General features: G+C 35.8%; 1 protein-coding gene across 1 annotated transcript in view; it reads left to right on the plus strand.

Annotated features, from left to right (window-relative positions):
- The window catches only part of LOC148946263 (DNA replication licensing factor MCM4-like), a 194,471-nt gene that overhangs the window by 164,502 nt on the left and 8,866 nt on the right, over window positions 1–21,103 (plus strand). The window lies entirely within an intron of this gene.

Genomic DNA, 21,103 nt, shown 5'->3' on the forward strand with positions numbered 1-21,103 from the left:
TACTACTAATTCTACTGCTAGTGGACTATTTTCACTATGGGCAAAAGTATTAAGACGAAATGTTATGAAAATGTTGAGGGGGATATTGAACTAAATGAAAACACTGTGTTAACATAGGGTGTCAAAAGGAAGTGTCAGCAATATCTCATTCATTTGACTCTTTTAGGGTGTGTTGAGAAGGATATTGAACTAATCAAATTTTAGGAGACGTTGAGAGAGATTGTTGAAGAAGCAGAAGACAATATGTGTATGCTACTCCTACTAATTCTACTGCTAGTGGACTATTTTCACTATGGGCAAAAGTATTAAGACGAAATGTTATGAAAATGTTGAGGGGGATATTGAACTAAATGAAAACACTGTGTTAACGTAGGGTGTCAAAAGGAAGTATCAGCAATATCTCATTAATTTGACTCTTTTAGGGTGTGTTGAGAAGGATATTGAACTAATCAAATTTTAGGAGACGTTGAGAGAGATTCTGAAGAAGCAGAAGACAATATATGTATGCTACTCCTACTAATTCTACTGCTAGTTTATTATTTTCCCTATGGGTAAGGGTGTTAAGACGAAATTTTATGAAAATGTTGAGGGGGTATATTGAACTAAATGAAAACGCTGTGTTAATGTAGGGTGTCAAAAGGAAGTATCAGCAACATATCATTAATTTGACTTTCAGGGTGTGTTGAGAAAAATATTGAACTAACCAAAAGGAACTATGTGTACCCTACTGTTACTACTGCTACTGCCGCTACTAGTACTACTACAACTGTTTCTGCTGCAACTACTCCTACTCCTGCTATTAATCATACCCCTACTATTTTTTCTAAGGATAATGATATTAAGACGAATCTTTTAGGGAATGTTGATAAGGGCTTTTAACCAAATGAAAACTATGTGCTTGCAGGTTGTCAAAAAAGAGTATCAGCAATAGATTGCTGATACCCTTATAAATTATTCAGCTGAAACTTTCAGGGCGTGTTGAACAACCAAAAGGCACTAAATTCATGCTACAACTACTATTACTGCTTCTATTACTCCTCCTATTTCTACTAGTGTCACTTATTCTAAGGATAAGTGAATTAAGCTGAAACTTTCAGGGAATGTTCAGAGGGATAATGAACTTAAGAAAAAAAAACAGTATGTGCATGCAGGTTTTCAAAAGGGCGTGTCAGTAATATCTAAGGAACCGCGTAGAGTATTAAGTTGTCAGGACATATTGAGGGGGATGCTCAGTTAGCCGAAAGGCACTATGTGCGCATTATTATTACTGTTGTGGCTAAGGGTATTAAGCTAAAATATTCAAGGCTACTAATACCACTGCTACTATTGTTACTTCTATTACTACTACTCTTGAACTAAACATAAATAGTTAAAGATTATCCAGGTTGTCAAAATGGCATAGAAAGGATATCTCAAGAATGAAATGGGGTATTTAGTTGAAACCGTCAGGAAGAGTTGACCAGGATGTCAAATTAACTCAAAACAGGCTACATGCATGTACTTTGTCTAAAACGTGCATCACAAATATCTCCGGAACGGCTGATGGTACTAAGTTCAAACTCTTTGGGAAAAGTCAGCTTTAGAAAGCTTTGGGTTTCCTTTTGTTTTGTCAAAATGAAGGTACGACTTTATTTGAGTAAGTTGAAATTTATTTAAATAAAAAGGAAATTTTTGGCTTTTGGCTTACAGCGTTGATTTTAGCTTCTTTCCGTTTGTGAAGTTTTATATACTCCGAAATTTTCAAATAGAAGGGATTGTTCACGCTGAGTAATATTTTTTTTAAAATAGAACGCCAATTTCTAAGAGATGTTCTTGAAATATTTAAAGCAATGTTAGAATACCTCAATAAACAAAAATATATAGAAAAAAAAATAGAAAGTCGATGTCTGCTATTTATTGTTAAAAAAAAAAACGTTTAGACAGGAAAAATGTCAAGTATATTCGTTTCTTCTGAGCACGAGCACTTTTGTTCTCGCTTATATCCGATGCTTCAAGTTTTTGTTTGTTAATTTAATATTTCTTCATGATTCCCAATTTAAAAGCTATTGAAGGCGAAGTTTATCGACTATCTTTTGTGACATATCAAATTTTTATGCTTCACTTGAAGCTTCTGAAAGAAATTCTTCTTTTCAAAACTTCTCTAGATAGCTAAGCCTATTGGCTTTAAAAAGCTTTTTTTTTCTTGAGTCGTTGAAAGAAATTAAATCATATTTTTCTATAGAACAGATGAGAATAAAGGAAGATATTATATTGAAAATTGTCAATGAAGTATGATGCGAATGAGAAATAGTTTTAAGAGAGATTATAATGAATGTCTAATAATACTCTTTTCCATTTGCTAAGTATAAAAAATGAAATCCACATTTTCCCCTCGGAATAAACTATATTTACCCTCGCACTCGATTCAATAAACTACAATAAATTAAATTTTTCAGAAACTGGTGGCTGGAAAAATTCCTGACATCATAGTATATGTAATCATAGTGTAAAGCGCTGCAAATTTGGGGGGACAAATTCTCTCTATCTCTCTCTCTCTCTCTCTCTCTCTCTCTCTCTCTCTCTCTCTCTCTCTCTCTCTCTCTCTCTCTCTCTCTCTCTCTCTCTCTCTCTCTCTCTCTCACTCCCTCCCTCTCTCTCTCTCTCTCTCTCTCACGAAAATTAAGCAAGAAAAACGGGTTTCAATTTTTATAAAGCATTTTTCATCAGAAAATGAAGAATATGTTTATACTTAAACCAAAACAATAAAGGTCAGCTAACCCCCGGCCCATAACCCCTAAATAAATCTCACAAGTTCATCAACCAACGTTTGAATTATAAATTGAACGGGTTCATTTGCTTGCAAGCTTAGCTGCAGTTCGTTTACTTTTCCCAGCATTTAACCCATTCTGACCTTTGTTCGCAAGGTCATCTTTCGTTTCAGAACTAGTATTAAAATCAGTACAGGTTGAATATCTTACCTGTTTTTTAATTAAACTATTATAAATTGAATTGATCCTAAATTCCCCTTCATCTCTATTGATACTAATATATTATCTTTTTTATTTCTATAATTTCCCTGAAGCTTTGTAAAAGTCCTACAGACGTATCTACTATTTTTGTTTGATTAAATAAAATACTGTGATGATAAAAATTATAAACATGTTTTACAACAGCTGACTCAAAAGTTTCCGGTGTTTTATTTTGTTTTAGAGAGCAATCTATGGCATTCTTGTGTTGCTGTATCCTATTTTCTAAAATCTGTTGTGTTCTTCCCCCATAAAATTTACCACGAGAGCATGGAATTTTGTATACTCCCTTTTGCAAATTTCTCGGTACCTTGTCTTTCCCTTTATTTAACAAAGAGCTTATAGTTTGTCCTGATTTAAATGCTGTATTTATATTATGTTTTTTTTTAATTCTCTTGTTAATTTTTTTGACAATATTGGAATAATAGGCAAAGTTATGTAATTTGTTTCTTCATTTGACCCATCTTCTAATATTTCTGGTTCCATCAACTTTTTTTTCCTTTTTTCAATTATTTAAGAAATCATATTTTCATGAGAGCCATTACCTGCTAGAATATTCTTAATAAAAATTAGTTCATTGCTTATGTATTCTGGTGATGCTAATTTTAATACCCTATCAACTAAAGAAATAACCACATCCCTTTTTACCTGGATCGGATGATTTGATGCGAAAGACCAGTAACGGTTGTTATTAGTCGGTTTACGGTAAATTGAAAACGCTAGTTCGTTATTATTTCTATGGATCAAAATATCTAGAAACGGTAAATCACTCTAGCTTTCCTTTTCAATTGTTAAACTTAATTCTCCCCTCAGATACTATAACAGTTCCAAAAAACCCTCAATATGTAATTCTCCATAATCCTAAATAACTGCAATATTATCCATATATCTGCCCCAAAATTTATGTTTTAAAAAATATGTTTCTATAGATAAATTTTCTACATACTCTTCATAAATATTTGCTAACAACGGACTTAAAGGCCCTCCCATTGCCAATCCCCTAATTTGATGGTAAAAATTATCTCTAAACGTGAAGCAATTAGTATACCTGCTAGTTATTTTAACTAAATTTAATATAATTTCCAGCTCGATTCCCGAAGATAATTCTTCTATCTCATTTTTATGTCCCTCAAGTTTTTTGGATAAAATACTTAACGATTTATCAAAACGAATATACGTATACATTGATTTTATATCAAAACTAAACAATCTAGATTCTTCTGATATTTCTACACTTATAAGTTTATCTTTTAAGAATTCCGAGTTTTTTATATACGAATCTTGGAGATACTATAAAGGTTTAAGTGTCATTGCTACCCATTTCTCGATTTTTACCGTTGGTGAATTGGTTGTTGAAACTATAGGTCTTAAAGGGATACCTGTTTTATGTATTTTTGGCATTCTTGGGCTAACTCATCCCCTCGGAAAGAACTTGTAATACATCTGGGGTGTGATACTTCCATTTGTTTTAAGGTCTTCTAAATCTTTTCTTAATCTTTTAAGATACAATTCAGTTGATTCTGAGTTAAGTTTTTTATATGTTGAAGTATCATTTAGAATTGTTTCTATTTTACTATCATAATCATCTTTTTCTAGGATTACTACTGTATTGCTCTTATCCGCTTTCGTTATTATTAGAGAATAATCTTTTTCTAAATCTTTTAAAACTTTTTTATCTTTGTTCTTAACGTTTTCTTAATAACTACCAAAAGGGAGATCAGTTAGCCCAATAATATGTGGTTTGCCCAATAATATGTGGTTTGCACAGATGAGCTGAAATGACTGCTGTTTTCAATTCCTTTGCAAAATTTTAACCCCTTAGAGTAAAATTTGTTAATTAGGATTATGAGAGAAAAGGCAAGAGACTTTCAATTCATTGTATATCTTTAAATGATTTTTTTTTTTTTTTTTTTTCAGTGTAAGATCAAAAGATTGTTTCCCCTTAGTTTCTGATTTAATACTTAGTTCCAAGAATACAGCTTTTTTGAATTAGGAAATGGTTAATGGATATAAGAACAGAGGAAAATACCCCGCCCCCTCCCCAAAAAAATTGAATAAATCAAAGACAATAAATCTTTAACAGAACTTTCTGTAAAAGAATTCGTATTTGTCTTATTCTCAAAGTTTTTTCTTATTCATAATGCACTCTAGATAATTATTATTTAATGCCTTTCTTCTTCTTCTTTTTTCTTTTTTTTGTGGTGTGAGTCAGTAAATATCTATGTTAAAAGGCAAATCTGAAGCAGAAATTAGCTTTTTAGAAATTTTGTCCTGTGTTTTAACTGCTAACTAAAATGCATTCATAATTTTATATATATATATATATATATATATATATATATATATATATATATATATATATATATATATATATATATATATATATATATGAAGCAGAAATTAGCTTTTTAGAAACTGCCCTTGTTTGTCCTGTGTTTTAACTGCTAACTAAAATGCATTCATAATTATATATATATATATATATATATATATATATATATATATATATATATATATATATATATATATATATATATATATATATATATATATATATATATATATATATATATATATATATATATATATATATATATATATATATATATATATATATATATATATATATATGTATATATATATTTATATAATATATATATATATATTTATAATCTACCAAGTGTAAAACTACCACAAATCAGCATCAATAAATAAATGAAACACAAAATGAGCAGAAATTAACATGGCTAGGGCTAAAAACTCCTATGCCTTACCAAGGCGAGAACATAGTTTGCACTTTACTGAAAAAATATAAATGTTTTTACTTCAGTAACTTTAATAAATCAAATATCATATTAAACTGACAATGTATATTCATTTTATTTTTTTCAGTAAAGTGCAAACTATGTTCTGGCCTTAGGAAGGCATAGGGGTTTTGAGCCCTACTCATGTTAATTTCTGCTCGTTTTTGGTTTCATTTATTTATCAGTGCTGATTTGTAATAGTTTCACGCTTGGTAGATTGTTTGATTGTATTTTTGCTCATTTTTGGTTTAATGGAGTTCTTTATTTTTCTTTGAAAATCTTATTTTGTGGAAAATTTTTTCAATTAATTTCTGTTCGTTTGATATTGACATAGTCCTTTCAAGGAAAAATAAAATTATACTTGAAATCTTTCCGTTTTTCAAGACTTTATAGTATGGCCTGCTATTTGTATGCTGGAGAAAAATTTTCAGCAATTTTTAACAACGCCCTTTTAAAAATTGGACACAAATAGTAGTGTTTAATTTAGTTTCATACCTCCTCTAGTTGACCTGAAATAGAAAACTTGATAGCTTGGATACACTTACTCTCTTTTGGTTTGGTTAAATTTTAAGAGCAGAAGTAGCCCCGAAAGTTTTGAACATAATACCCTCAGTCGTTTTTGGGGTACTGCTGAGATTAATACCCTTATTGGGTATTAGCATTAACACAGTACATTTTGATTTAATCTTAAGGCAACGTTTAGTTCTTAAAAATAATGGTCAAACGGGAGGGTGGGTGGGGTAGGGGGATTAGTTGCCCTCCAATCACTTTCAACTATTAAAAAGGGCTTTAGCCCTTTCTATTTTCAGTCAAATGAGCCCTTTTTGAAGTTCCTACAACAATTCCTTCGATACAAACTGCCCTAGTCTAAACAAAAAAATAAAAATACATTGTATCCACATCAATCTTTACAATAAAAATATCAAGACTTCCAATTACTTTTGACAATTACACAGGGCCCTAGCCCTTTCAATGTCCAATAAAATGAACCCTTTTTACGTTTCTACGACAACGCTTTCTATAAACACCTTATATGCCCACAGGGCATAAATTACAACCCTTGCCCTGAGGGTTGTGAGGGGGTTGTCATCCTCAAGACCTAATTTCCAGAACTTTCAACTACGTTAAACAAAATGGCTACCTCAAAATTTTGATTGGATGTGTCTTAGGAAATGAGGGGTGTGAGAGGGGCGTTAGTTGCTCTCCAATCACTTTCAGCTATTAAAGAAGGCACTAGCCCTTTCAATTTCCAATCAAATGAGCCTTTCTGAAGTTTCTACGACAACGCTTTCAATAAAAAACGTTATATGCCCCCAGGGAATAACTTACAACCCTTGCCCTGACGGCGGGGGGAGGGGGGTTTCATCCTCAAGGACATAATTTCCAGAACCTTCAACTACGTTGAAAAAAATTGCTATCTCAAAATTTTGATTGGGTGTGTTTGGGGAAATAGCGGGCGTAAGAGGGGGGTTAGTTGCCGTCAAATCACTTTTGACCATTAAAAAGGGCACTGGCCCTTTCAATTTCCATTCGAATGAGTCCTTTATGAAGTTTTTACCCTAAAGCTTTCTATCAAAACCTTATATTCCCCAGGGCATAACTTACAATCTTTAACCTGAGTGCTGTGAGGGGGTTGTCATCCTCAAAGACATAATTTCCGGACCATTCAACTACGTTGAACAAAATGGCTATCTCAAAATATTGATTGGATGTGTTTGGGGAAGTGGTGGGCGTAAGAGGGGGGTTACCTGTCCTCTAATCACTTTCGACTATTAAAAAGGGCACTAAGCGTTTCAATTTCTAATTGAATGATTCCTTTTTGAAGTTTCTACGACAAGGCTTTTTATAAAAAAAAACCTTATATGCCGCCAGGGATACTTAACAACCCTTGTTTTGAGAGCTATGGGGGGAGTGTCATCCTCAAAAGCATAATTTCCTGACTTTTTAACTACGTCGAGTAAAATCTCGAAATTTTGATTGGATGTGTTTGGGGAAATGGTAGGTGTGAGAGGGGTGTTAGCTATCCTCCAATCACTTTTTACTATTGAAAAGGGCACACACCCTTCTAATATCCAATTGAATGAGCTCTTTTTGAAGTTTCTACAACATCGCTATCTATAAAAAAAAAACTTATACGCCCCCAGGGCATAACTTACAACCCTTGCCCTGAGGGGGTTATCATCCTCAAAGATCTAATTTCAAAAACTTTCAACTACGTTGAACAATATGCCTATCTAAAAATTTGGATTGGATGCGTTTGGGGAAAAGATCGGCGTGAGAGGGGGGTTAGTTGCCCTCTAATTGCTTTCAACTATTATAAATGGCACTAGCCGTTTGAATTTCCAATCGAATGAGCCCTTTTTCAAGTTTCTACGACAAAGCTTTCAATAAAAAGCTCATTTGCCACCAGGGCATAATTTACAACCCTTGCCCTGAAGGGTGTGGGGGGAGTGTCATCCTCAAAGATATAATATCTGGACCTTTCAACTACTTTGAACAAAATGGCTATCTCAAAATTTTGATTGGATGTGTTTGGATAAATGGTGGGCGAGGAAGGGTGTTAGTTGCCTTCCAATCACTTTCGACTTTTAAAAAGGGCACTAGCCATTTCAATTTCGAATCAAATGAGCCCTTTTTGGAGTTTCTACGATAACGCTTTCTATAAAAACCTTATACGCCCCAGGGCATAACTTACAACCCTTGCCCTGAGGACTGTGGGGAGGGAGTTGTCATCCTCAAGGACATAATTTCCAGAACTTTCAACTACGTTGAAAAAATGGCTCAATGTAAACTCTGAATGACTATATTTGGGGAAATGGCGGGGTTTAGAGTGGGGTTAGTTACCCCCTAGTCATTTTAGACTATTAAAAAGAGCACTAGCCCTTTGAATTTCCAATTTAATGAGCCCTTTTTGAAGTTTCTACGACAACGCTTTCTATAAAAACCTTATATGCCCCCTGGGCATAACTTTACAACCCTTGCTCTGAGGGCTGTGGGGGAGTGTCCTCCTCAAAAACATAATTTCTATCTTGAAATCAACTACGCTGAACAAAATGGCTATCTCAAAATTTTTATTGGATGTGTTTGGGGAAATGGTGATCGTGGAAGGGGTGTTAGTTGCCTTCTTTCCAAGTTTCTCTGGCAACTCCTTAGATACGAAGTGCCCTGGTCTAAAGGAAAAAAAAATAATAAATAATACATTGTACCAACATCGCTTTTTACTTAGGCAGCGTGATTGCGCTGCCTATAATAAAAATTACGGATGTATAAAAAATAATTCAAGTTTAAATAAACATGATGCTTAAAAGCTTCCCCGAGACACTCTATGACTTGAAAAGGTAGGGTAAACCCATTGATGAATCATCATAGCCATCAACATAAAGCAAAATTGGAATTGCGTATTTGAATTGACGCTTAGCATGTGTCCTTTATACAATTAAGTAATATCAGGAGTTACTTCTGAAGGCAGACACGTGGTGAAACGTCATGTGAACGCCTTAGTAACTTTATCGTTTGTTTTCCTTCTCGGTTTTTCTTTGGTCGTCATGAAACCTGCTTTTTTCAATAAATCTTTGGTGTACGTTATAATTGAGGTTTTGGATCTTGATCTTTTTGTTGTCTAATTCTCTCCGGAAATATGGCTTTGATTAAGTATACTTCGTGAAAATGAAACCTTTCTTTTGTCTTCATGTTCGGTTGAAAAATGTCATGAGAGGTTTATCAACGTTTCCTAGGTAATGAATACTTTCTTTGTACCGGACTAGCAACACTGTTATTGAAATCCACCTAAAATGTGATTAACGAGGTGTGCTCCTGTAGGTCAATAGTAGAGGCGTAATATTTGTTTAAGGAGAATAATTTGCTCGTATTAATACCAAATGGGGGGATAAATATTTGCAAGGGTAGTTTGACAGTGATCTTGGCAAAATTTCATTCTAGAAGAAGATTGTGCATTCAGTTCATCAAATTCCCTTCTAGAAAACAAAATTTATATTTTATTTTATTCTGATAGCCAGAATAGTAATTATTGTTGGTACTGGTCAATTCTTTAGTACCAGGGGACCGACTTTGGCTCAGTTTAGTGACTTTTAAAAATAAGGACGGTGACGAGTTGCTAATAGGGCGATGTATATGGAATCGCACTCTGATGCTCCTATACAATAATGTCCTGCTAATGCGTTAATATGTCACACAATACTGGGAGGATCCCCGAAAAATGAATCTGAATCTTGATAATCACTACATAATCACTCGTGAGAAAACGAGGATTTTCTCAGCCAGTGGCAAATTATGAAGACGAAGAACACGCAAATACTTCGACAATGATCCCCGCCAAGTCGTTCGAACATACTTAAAACTTAGAACGAACAGTTCAATAGCTTTGATTCTGCTTTGGCCCCCCATATCTTTCAAAATCCCGAACATTTGGTTCTTTTTGAGGAGGTAACTTTAATATCTACTGTAAATGGCCGCAATCTTTTAAAGATACAACTGATATATATATATATATATATATATATATATATATATATATATATATATATATATATATATATATATATATATATATATATATATATATAAACTGGAATTTGGCTATAGTTAGGGACTCAGGAAATATTTCCTTAAGCTCAATTTATAGCAACATAATTTCAAAAGACTCAATTCATATTTTCCCCCAGTCTAATTTAAGACATCCTGCCCGTATATCCAGTGAAAATCGAAGTTTCAGAAAGGTGAAGTCTACCTGAGGCTGAGGACGACTTCACGGAGGTCCTTGTCGAAATATTTGCTTGTTCTTCGTCTTCATAATTTGCCACTGGCTGAGAAAATCCTGGTTTTCTCACCTATTTCATTTTATTTTTCATTTATTATATCCTTTCCTGTCTTGGTTTCATAAAACGTAATAAGTTATGAAGGAATGTGCATTCTATTGGGAAATTAAAAAAAAACCTTGTTTAGGGTTGATATAAGTAATTATATAGTGATTATCAAGATTCAGATTCATTTTTGGGGGATCTTCCCAGTATTGTGTGACATATTAGAGCATTAGCAGGAGATTGTTGTTTAGGAGCCTCAGAGTGTGATTTAATATACTTTGCCCTACTCGTCAAACTATTTTTGGTAATTAATCAAAGAAACTTTTTGCGCAAAATAAGTTTTTCAAAAAAAGTAAAGAATTCCATTAAACAAAAAATTAACAAAAAAACAAATACTCTACCAAACATACAACTATCACAAATGAGTATCAATAAATAAATGAAACCCAAAACAAACAGAAATTAAAATAAATCAAACTCAAAACAAGCAGAAATAAATCTGAGTAGGATTTTAAACCATATGCTTTCTAAAATCCTGAATATAATTTGTACTTTACTGAAAAAAATGTACATTGTCAGTTTAATATACATATGCTGATATTTATTCTTTAAATCTTAATTAAGTTTTGTTTTCTTAAAGTTATAAGCAAAATCATTTAAAAGATTTTTTCATTTAAAAGAAAGAAACCTTTAAAAGACATTTTTTGGGGAAATGATGGGTGTTGGGGGGGCTATTATCCCTCTGATTACTTTCGACTATTGAAAAGGGCAACAGCCCTCAATTTCCTATCGAAAGAGCCCTTTTTGAAGTTTTTATGACAAGACTTTATGTGACATTATATGCCCCCAGGGCATAACTTATAACCTTAGCCTTGAGGAATGTTGGGGTCTGTCATACTCAAAAATCTAATTTCCGAACCCTTCAACTACGTTCAACAAAATTGCTATATCAAAATGTTGACCGGAAGTGTTGGGGAAAAGAATGGCCATGGGGGGGGGGCATTCGCCCTCTGATCACTTTTGAATATTAATAAGGGTACCAGCCCTCTCAATTCCCAATTGAATGAGTCCTTTTTGAAGTTTCTACGACAACGCTGGCAAAGACCTAATTTCCAGAACTTTCAACTACGATGAACGCTTTGTTGAAATCAAAATTTTGATTGGATGTGCTTGGGGAAATGGTAGGCTTGAGAGGGGATTTAGTTGCCCTCAATCACTTTTAACTATTAAAAAGGGCACTAGCGCTTTCAATTTCCAATCGAATGAGCCGTTTTTGAAGTTTCTACTGCAACGCTTTCTATAAAACCTGCGCTGAGGGCTGTGGGGGGATTGTCATCCTCAAAGACATAATTTCTGGACTTCTTAACTACATTGAACAAAATGGCTATCTCAATATTTTTATTGGTTTTTTGGGGGGAAATGGTGGGCGGGGAGGGGTGTTAGTTTTCCTCTAATCACTTTTGACTATTAAAAAGGGCACTAGACTTTCATTGTTTTTGAAGTTTCTATTACAATGCCCTATAAAAAACCTCATATACCTCTAGGGCATAACTAACACCCCTTGCTCTGAGGGGTGGGGGGGCGATAGTTCTCAAAGACATAATATCCAGAACTTTCAACTACATTAAAAAATGGCTACTCAAAATTTTGATTGGATGTGCTTGGGGAAATGGGTGGCGTGAAAGGAAGGTTAATTACCCTCCAATCAGTTTCGACTAGCCTATTAAAAAGGACACTAGTCCTTTCAATTCCCAATGGAATGAGCCTTTTTTGAAGTTTCTTCGACAATATTTTCTATAGAAAAAACTCATATGCCCCCAGGGCATAACTTACAACCTTAGCCCCGAGGGCAATGGGGGGAGTTTCATCCTCAAAGACCTAATTCCAGAACTTTCATTTACGTTGAACAAAATGGCTATCTCAAAATTTTGATTGGATGTGTTTGGGGAAATGGAGAGCTTGAGAGGAGGCCTAGTTGCCCTCCAATCACTTTTGACTATTAAAAAGGGCACTAGCCCTTTCAATTTCCAAGCAAATATGGTCTCTCCGAAAACGCTTTCTATAAAATACCTTATATTCCCCCAGGGCACAACTTACAACCCTTGCCCTGAGGGGTTTGGGGGGTTTGTCATCCTCAAAATCATAATTTCCAGAACTTTCAACTACTTTGAACAAAATGGCAATATCAAAATTTAATTGCATGTGTTTGTGGAAATGGTGGGCGTGAGAGGGGGGTTAGTTGCTCTCCATTCACTTTCGACTATTTAAAAGGGCACTTTCCCTTTCAATTTCCAATTGAATTAGCCCCTTTTGAAGTTTCTATGACAACACTTTCTAGAAAAACCTTATGTGTCCCCAGGATACAACTTACGGCCCTTGTTCTGAAGGCTCTGAGGGAGGTTGTCATCCTAAAAGACTTAATTTCCTGAACTTTCAACTACATTGAACAAAATGAATATCTCAAAATTTTTATGGGATGTGTTTGGGGATTTGTTGGGCGTGAGAGGGGGGGTTAGTCGCCCTCTAATTACTTTCAACTATTAAAAAGGGCACTAGCCCTTTCAATTTTCAATTGAATGCGCCCTTTTTGAAGTTTTACGACAACGCTTTCTATAAAAAAATCATATGTCCCCAGGGCATAACTTACAACCCTTGCCCTGAGGGCTCTGAGGGGATTGTCATCCTCAAAGACGTAACTTCCAGAACTTTCAACTACGTTGAAAATGGTTGTCTCAAAATTTTGATTTTAAGTGTTTGAGAAAATGGTGGGCGTGAGAAGGGGGTTAGTTGCTCTCCAATTATTTTTGACTATTAAAAAGGCCACTAGCTATTTCAATTTCCAATGGAATTAGCCCTTTTTGAAGTTTCTTAAACAAGGCTTTTTATAAAAACCTTACATGCCCCCAGGCATAACTTACAACCCTTGCCCTGAGGGATGTTGGGGGGGGGGGGTCTTCATCATTAAAGACCTAATTTCAAAAACTTTCAACTACGTTGAACAAAAAGGCTATCTAAAAATTTTGATTGTATGTGTTTGGGGAAAAGGTGGGCGTGACAGGGGGGTTAGTTTCCCTCCAATCGCTGTCGACTATTAAAGAGCGTACTAGCCCTTTGAATTTCCCATCGAATGCACCCTTTTTCAAGTTTGTACGACAAAGCTTTCAATAAAAACCTTGAACTTTCAACTATGTTGAACAAAATGGCTATCTCAAAATTTTGATTGGATGTGTTTGGATAAATGGTGGTCGTGGAAGGGGTGCTAGTTGCCTTTCAATCAATTTCGACTATTAAAAAGTGCACTAGCCTTTTCAATTTCTAATCGAAAGAGCCCCTTTTGGAGTTTCTACGACAACGCTTTCTATGTAAACCTTATATGCCCTCAGGGCATAAATTATAACCCTTGCCTTGAGGGCTGTAGGGGAGTGTCCCCAAAAAACATCATTTCTATCTGGAAATCAACTACGCTGAAGAAAATGGATATTTCAAAATTTTGATTGGATGTGTTTGGGGAAATGGTGGGCGTTAAAGGGGTTTTAGTTGCCTTCCAATCCCTTTTGACTATTAAAAATGGCACAATCCATTTCGATTAACAATTGAATGAGCCCTTTTTCAAGTTTCTACGACAACTCCTTCGATACGAAATGCCCTGGTGTAAAGAAAAAATAATAAATAATACATTGTGCCAACATCGTTCTTTACTTAGGCAGCGCGATTGCGCTGCCTATGGTTATCTCGGGAGCGTCAAAATGTCATGTGCAACTTTTAGGCATGAAACCGTCGATGATAATGCCTTGCAACACCTGACAACCTTGCTCAAATTATGCGGGGAATTTTCAGATTATGGTACTTGCATCCAACAATAAATCCAGATTAAGGAAAAATATCTTTAGTCGATTTGACTTCTGAAACTGTTGTGGTAGCTGCTGCTACTAGCACTTACTCCCTGTAGCACCGACCCGGTTGAGGCCAACACAATGTGCCTCCTTCATTCCTATCTCTTCAGAGCTTCCCTCTTTACACCTTCTCAAAAAGTTCCAATTTCCTTGAAATCCTTTCTTGTGACCTCATCTCACCTCGTTTGAGGATTGTTTTTATTTGGCCTTAGATGGAGGGCCAAAAAGAACGATGTTTATCGATTTGTCATCCTTCATCCGCAAAACGTGTCCTATCAATCTCAACTTTTCTCTCAATATATTCCTTGAAAACGGCATTGAACCATATTTTTCGTACAGCTTAGAGTCTAAAATAAGTTCAGTGAAACGGGTACTCAAAACATTCTATAGACTATTCTTCTGGAAAACATCTAACAAATCTTCCTCCGTCTTCTGATGCGCCCCAATGTCAGAAACATGCTTCACCACTGAAGTCACTGTAGCTTCCAATATACTGATCTTTGTTCGCAGACTAATCTTCATATTCTTTCAAGCCTTTTTCAAATGCCAAATAAACACCCTGGGCCTTCGTTATTTTGCTTTAATATCTTCACTGCATCCACCATCTTTACTAACAATATTACCCAAGTAAGTAAAGCTTGATCGATCGTCTCGTTACCCAACATTACCTCTTGACTTTCATCTATTCCTATTCTAAGCAAATTAGTTTTCTTGACATTTATTTTCAAACCTATTACCGTCAATTCTCAAAACCTCAAAAAAAATCATTCATTTTTCCAACATTTTCATCTAGGACACTCAAACCATCAGCATAATAAGTCTAGGAGACTTTTACCTTCCGATTTGAATCCCTTTTTTCCCCTGGTTGTTTGTTAGTTTTCCTGTTTTGTGATTTTTCGGATAGCTAAAAATGTGTTTAGTGTCATGAATAGGGTTACATCTGGTGGTTTTTTTTTTTTTTTTTTTTTTTTTTTTTTTTTTTTTTTTTTTGTATATGTATGCTGACTTTCTCTTCTCGAGTTTCCTGTGTGGAGATGAGAGGGTTCAATGTCGCTAGTGACTTTGTAAGTCTGCCGAGAACAAATTCCATGAAAACCACCCATACAAATGGGGATAGAACGTAACTGTGCTTAACTCCCAAATCATGGCGAAACCAATTACTAAGCTCACTTCCCACATTAACCGCAGCAATGCTCTTCTCGTATATAGTACTAACCATGCAAGGATAGGACCTCCACTAAAGCTCTACTATCTTGCTGAGTCTCTAGCCGAATCGATAGCGCAAGTTCATATTCCTTCTCGAAGTTATATTTTTACCTTTTGTGAAATTTATCCATGTTTTAGAAAGTTCGCCCTAAAGCTTTACTTATCTAGCTTTGACTGTCTAGCGTCATTCCTAGAATATTATTCACCAAGCTTTATTATCAGTCTCAGATCATTTTGATGTCATAATTCTTAGGTGGGTATACTAAGCCAGGACTTCAGTTAAGCCAAGGAACTTAGTATTCGAACGGGCTTGGTTTTCTTTATTTGTTTCATAATTTGAACGGCTCTTACGAATATGTATATATATATCAAATGAACATTTATTGCAACACAAACAAAATATTAGTAAAAATCCAGGTTTTGATATTTTGTTGGCAAGAAGGATTAAAAATTTCCCCAAGTTCTGTCCTCTTCGTCACACTAGAACATGATAGGCTCTCATGCACCGTGCCTACTACGCCAGCTTGAGTTAAGATCACTAGAGTTTTGAACAAAATCAACTTTTGTGACTCACGCATGATGCAGGTATTATAACTTCAAAAGACTATGTAGTGCTAGTCAGTTAAAATAATGTAAACTATATCGTTGAAAATTTACTCCAAATTCAGCTATATTTAGCTGAATTTGCAAAGTGTCACAACTATGATATATCTATACAACTATTAAAGCAAACAAGTCCCGGTGGCACTGGTGGGTAACTACATGTGTTTTATTCAAAACTCTTAAATTCTAAGGGGTTTCTTTTTGGTGGGGGGGGGGTCGACGAAGTATTTATGAAAGGTGACTTGATAGGTTTTCATTTTATTCGTTTATATAGTTATCTGGCGAAGAAAATAAGAAAGTGAGGATTCTCAACTCAGAGGGAACATGTCTAATAGAACACGGTTTGACCATTTATCCATTCTTCGAAGTTATTTGTCTGTTCAAGACGATACCGATTATACTTCAAAAGGAAAACCTATTTATGTATTGGGTGTGTGCGTTTTGCTGTCATTGGCCTCGATGATTCAAAAAACGTTTGACTCGACTATCAGAAGAAGAGCCTCAAAATAGAAATGTTTCAAAAAGGGTGATGCCAGGACATCATAATGTTTATCTGTGAGAGCTTTCAAAGTCCATGACTTTTAGCTTCAAACAAGAAATGTGACACAAAGTTTCAAGACGTATTCCACTTCTATTCCTAAAAAAAAAAAACTTGAAAAATTGTAATTTGCAGGTGTTTATTTGAAGTATTTGTTTCAAGGATTTGTATGGCTCCATGGAATGCAGAGGTTTGAATGTGTGCAAAAGTGAACAAAGTCTGGGATTTCTTGTATATCCCTGATTTTCAGTAAATCGGTGATTCATCTGTTTAATAAATAATTCCAATATTTTGGGGGAGCAGCGCTATTCCCTGATCTACTTCATTTCTACTGCTCAATTTCTACTCATTTCTAAGGGGTAATGAGTTGCAGCTGTCCCGATGGTTTTTCGCTTTCCCATTTCGTATTTGCTTTCTCTGAGTCTATTGATCAGGAATGTTCAGCTGGCCAACATTTTTATTACTTTATTCCTTTTTATAAATTTCTGTAGGTGAAAGAAGTTTAATACAAAAATGTCAATAAAGACGTAAGAAGTCTGCCAGAGAGGATACAAATTATATATATCCAAAACCCAGTAGATGAAGCTGAACAAGCTGCTATTGGTGGGGACAGCAGATCGCTATACATGCAAGGCAATGTACTGAAGGTGGTAAATTGGGATAAGCAGCTCGCCACGATTACATACCGCCAGAGCTACTTAAGCACATCTGAGAGCCTAAGACCTCTATACGTTGGCAATGATTTGGAATGCTGAGACACTCCTTTCAGATTGGGAGAAAGCCGTTATTGTCAACTTTTAAAGAAAGAAAAAAGATCATCATACGAGAACTGGAGAGGAATCAATCTTCAGACGATTGGAGACAAGGTTTTCTTCCAAATAATATTGAACAGATTTCAAAGTCAAGTAGCCTCTTTGTTAAGAGATGATCTATTGCTGTCTTATACGTCTTCAGCTGTGGGAGGAACTTAGTGTAAATAAGTTAAAAGAGTAATGTGCCTTATAACTTGAGTCGAAGTAACATAGGACACCACACCTTACGACAGAACTGGTTGAGTACCGTCTGACATATTTACGTAATCTTGTCTGGCACTAAGACCCAGTTTTTTCCCGCCATTAATTAAAAAACTTTCCACAAAATAAGTTTTCAAAGAAAAGTAAACAACTCCATTAAACCAAAAATGAGCAAAAATAAAATCAAATAATCTACCATGCGTGAAACTACCACAAATCAGCATCGATAAATAAATGAAACCCAAAACGAACAGAAATTACAATAAAAAACCGACTCAAACTCGAATTGATCAGAAATTAACATAACTAGGGCGCAAAACCCCTGTGCCTTCCCAAGGCCAGATCAAAATTATCACTACTGAAAAAATACAAATGAATGCATTGTTACCGTAATAAACATATGCTGATGTTTAGTCATCAAAATGTTAAAGTTATTTGATTCGTTAAAGTTATGAACGTAAAAACATTTATATTTTTTCCGTAAAGTGCTAATCAGGTTCCGTCCTTGGGAAGCAATAGGGGTTAGTTGCCTTCCAGTTACTTTGGACTATTAAAAAGGGCACTAGCCATTTCAATTTCTAATGGAATGAGCCCTTTTTGAAGTTTCCACGACTACGCGTTCTATAAAAACTTTATATGTCCCCAGGACATAACTTACAACCCTTGTCCTGAGGGCTGTGAAGGGGTTTTCATCCTCAAAGACCTAATTTACAGAACTTAAAACAACGTTGAATAATGTGGCTATCTCAAAATTTTGATTGGATGTGTTTGGGTAAAAGGTGGGCGTGAGAGGGGGGCTTATTGCACTCCAATCACTTTCGACTATTAAAAAGGCACTAGCCCTTTGAATTTCCAATCGAATGAGCCTGTTTTGAAGTTTCTACGACAACGCCTTCTATAAAAACTTTATATACCCCCAGGGCATAACTTAAAACCCTTGCCCTGACGGTTGTAGGGGACTGTCCTCCTCAAGAACATATTTTCTATCTGGAAATCAACTACGCTGAACAAAATGGCTATATCAAAATTTTGATTGGATGCGTTTGGGGGAATGTTGGGCGTGGGGGGGCCTAGTTGGCCACCAAAAACTTTCGACTATTAGAAGGGGCACTAGCCCTTTGGATATCCAATCGAATGGGTCTTTTTTGATGTTTCTACGACAACTCCTTCTATAAAAACCTAATATGCCCCCAGGGTATAACTTAAAATCCTTGCCCCGAGGGTTGTGGGGGAGTGTCCTCCCCAAAAAGATATTTTTATCTGGAAATCAACTACGCTAAACAAAATGGCTATCTCAAAATTTTGTTTGGATGTGTTTGTGGTAATAATAGGTGTGGGGAGGGCTAGTTGCCCTCAAATTAATTTCAACTATTAAAACGGCCACTATCCCTTTGAATTTCTAATCGAATGAGCCGTTTTTGAAGTTTTAACGAAAATGCCTTCTATAAAAACTGTATTTGCCCTCTGGGCATAACTTATAACCCTTGCCCTGAGGGTTGTGGGGGATTGTCTTCCTTAAAAACATATTTTCTATCTGGAAATCAACTACGCTGAACAAAATGGCTATCTCAAAATTTTGATTGGATGTGTATGGGAGGATGATGGGTGTGGGGGGCTAGTTGCCCTCCAATCACTTTCGACTGTTAAAAAGAGCACTAGCCCTTTGGATTTCCAATCGAATGAGCCCTTTTTTGAAGTTTCTGCGACAACGCCTTCTATAAAAATCTTATATGCCCCCAGTGTATAACTTAAAACCCTTGCCCCGAGGGTTGTAGGGGAGTGTCCTCCTCAAAAGCTTATTTTCTATCTGGAAATCAACTATGCTGACTAACCAACTGTATAACCAACTATTTACTGGGCAATTAAAAACTGTACTCCACTCGCTCTTATATTTTAGGCCGCCGAGAAAGAGAAGAATTTTGCAAGAATTTTGAGCCATGGGCGACATCCGATGCAAATAAGTCTATGCTGACCAAAAGGGCTATCTCAAAATTTTGATTGGATGTGTTTGGGGAATGTCTGTATTCGTCTGTATTGTCTGATTTCGAGTTGGGCGTGCAGAATTCCTTCAGGAAAGGTTTTCCAGCCACTGAAGTGAAGGGCTATTTTTTTTTTCACTTAAGCCAGAGTATCTACAGGAATGTACAAAACCTTGGCCTTCAGACGAGGTATAGGGACGAATATGAATTTGCAGTCTCCGTCCAAATTCTAGCTGCTCTTGCATTCGTGCCCGTTTCGGAAGTATATTCTGGATTTCACAGCTGTCGTAGCAAAACTTACTGACAATGTGTTTGGGCCGATCGTCACCTACTTTGAAGATAACTACATCGGTAGAATACGTGGAAATGGGAGAGTACCTTGCAACTTCCCCCCCCCCCGTGTCTGGAATATGTTCGACAGAGCGAAAGATGAACTCCCCAGGACAAACAACAATGTTGAGGGTTTTCATAGAAGATTTCAGTCTTCAGTTTCGGCTCATCACCCTAGCCTTTGGAAGTTCTTGGGCATCCTCAAGCGCGAACAAGCACTTAACAGGGCGGTTGTGATTCAAGTGAATGCGGGACAATCCAGTGAACCAATTAAGAAAAAGTGAGTGGATTTAAATGCCAGAATTCTACGACGCATGAGAAACTACGGGAACATCAGGACGCTGGAGTTCCTGAGGCTTCTTGCAATAAATGCTAGTTTTAAAGTGAACAGTTTAACCAACCGTTTATGTATTACCGTGTATAACCAACTATTTACTGGGCATTTAAAACTTGTACTCCACTCGCTCTTATATTTTAGGCCGCCGAGAAAGAGAAGAATTTTGCAACAATTTTGAGCCATGGGCGACATCCGATGCAAATAAGTCTATGCTGACCAAAATGGCTATCTCAAAATTTTGATTGGATGTGTTTGGGGAATGATGGGCGTGGGGGGGGGGGGCTAGTTACCCTCTAAACACTTTCTATTGTTTAAAAGGGTACTAGCTACTCCAATTTCCAATCGAATCAGCCCTTTTCGAAGTTTCTACGACAACTCCTTCGATACGAAGTGCCCAGGTATGGAGAAAGAAGAAGAAGAAAAAAAAAATACATTGTGCCCACATCGTTCTTTACTTAGGCAGCGCTAGCGCGCTGCCTATGGTTCTTTGACATTGGATTAGAGGAGTGGTGGCTTTCCGCGCTTTCGCTATGTAACGCGAATCCCCAGATATTCATGCCTGGTTTTTCAGCGAT

The sequence above is a fragment of the Artemia sp. Qi Xiang Cuo genome, chromosome 12 (assembly GCF_049724085.1).
Source record: "Artemia sp. Qi Xiang Cuo chromosome 12, ASM4972408v1, whole genome shotgun sequence".
Classification (NCBI taxonomy): Eukaryota; Metazoa; Arthropoda; class Branchiopoda; order Anostraca; family Artemiidae; genus Artemia; species Artemia sp. Qi Xiang Cuo.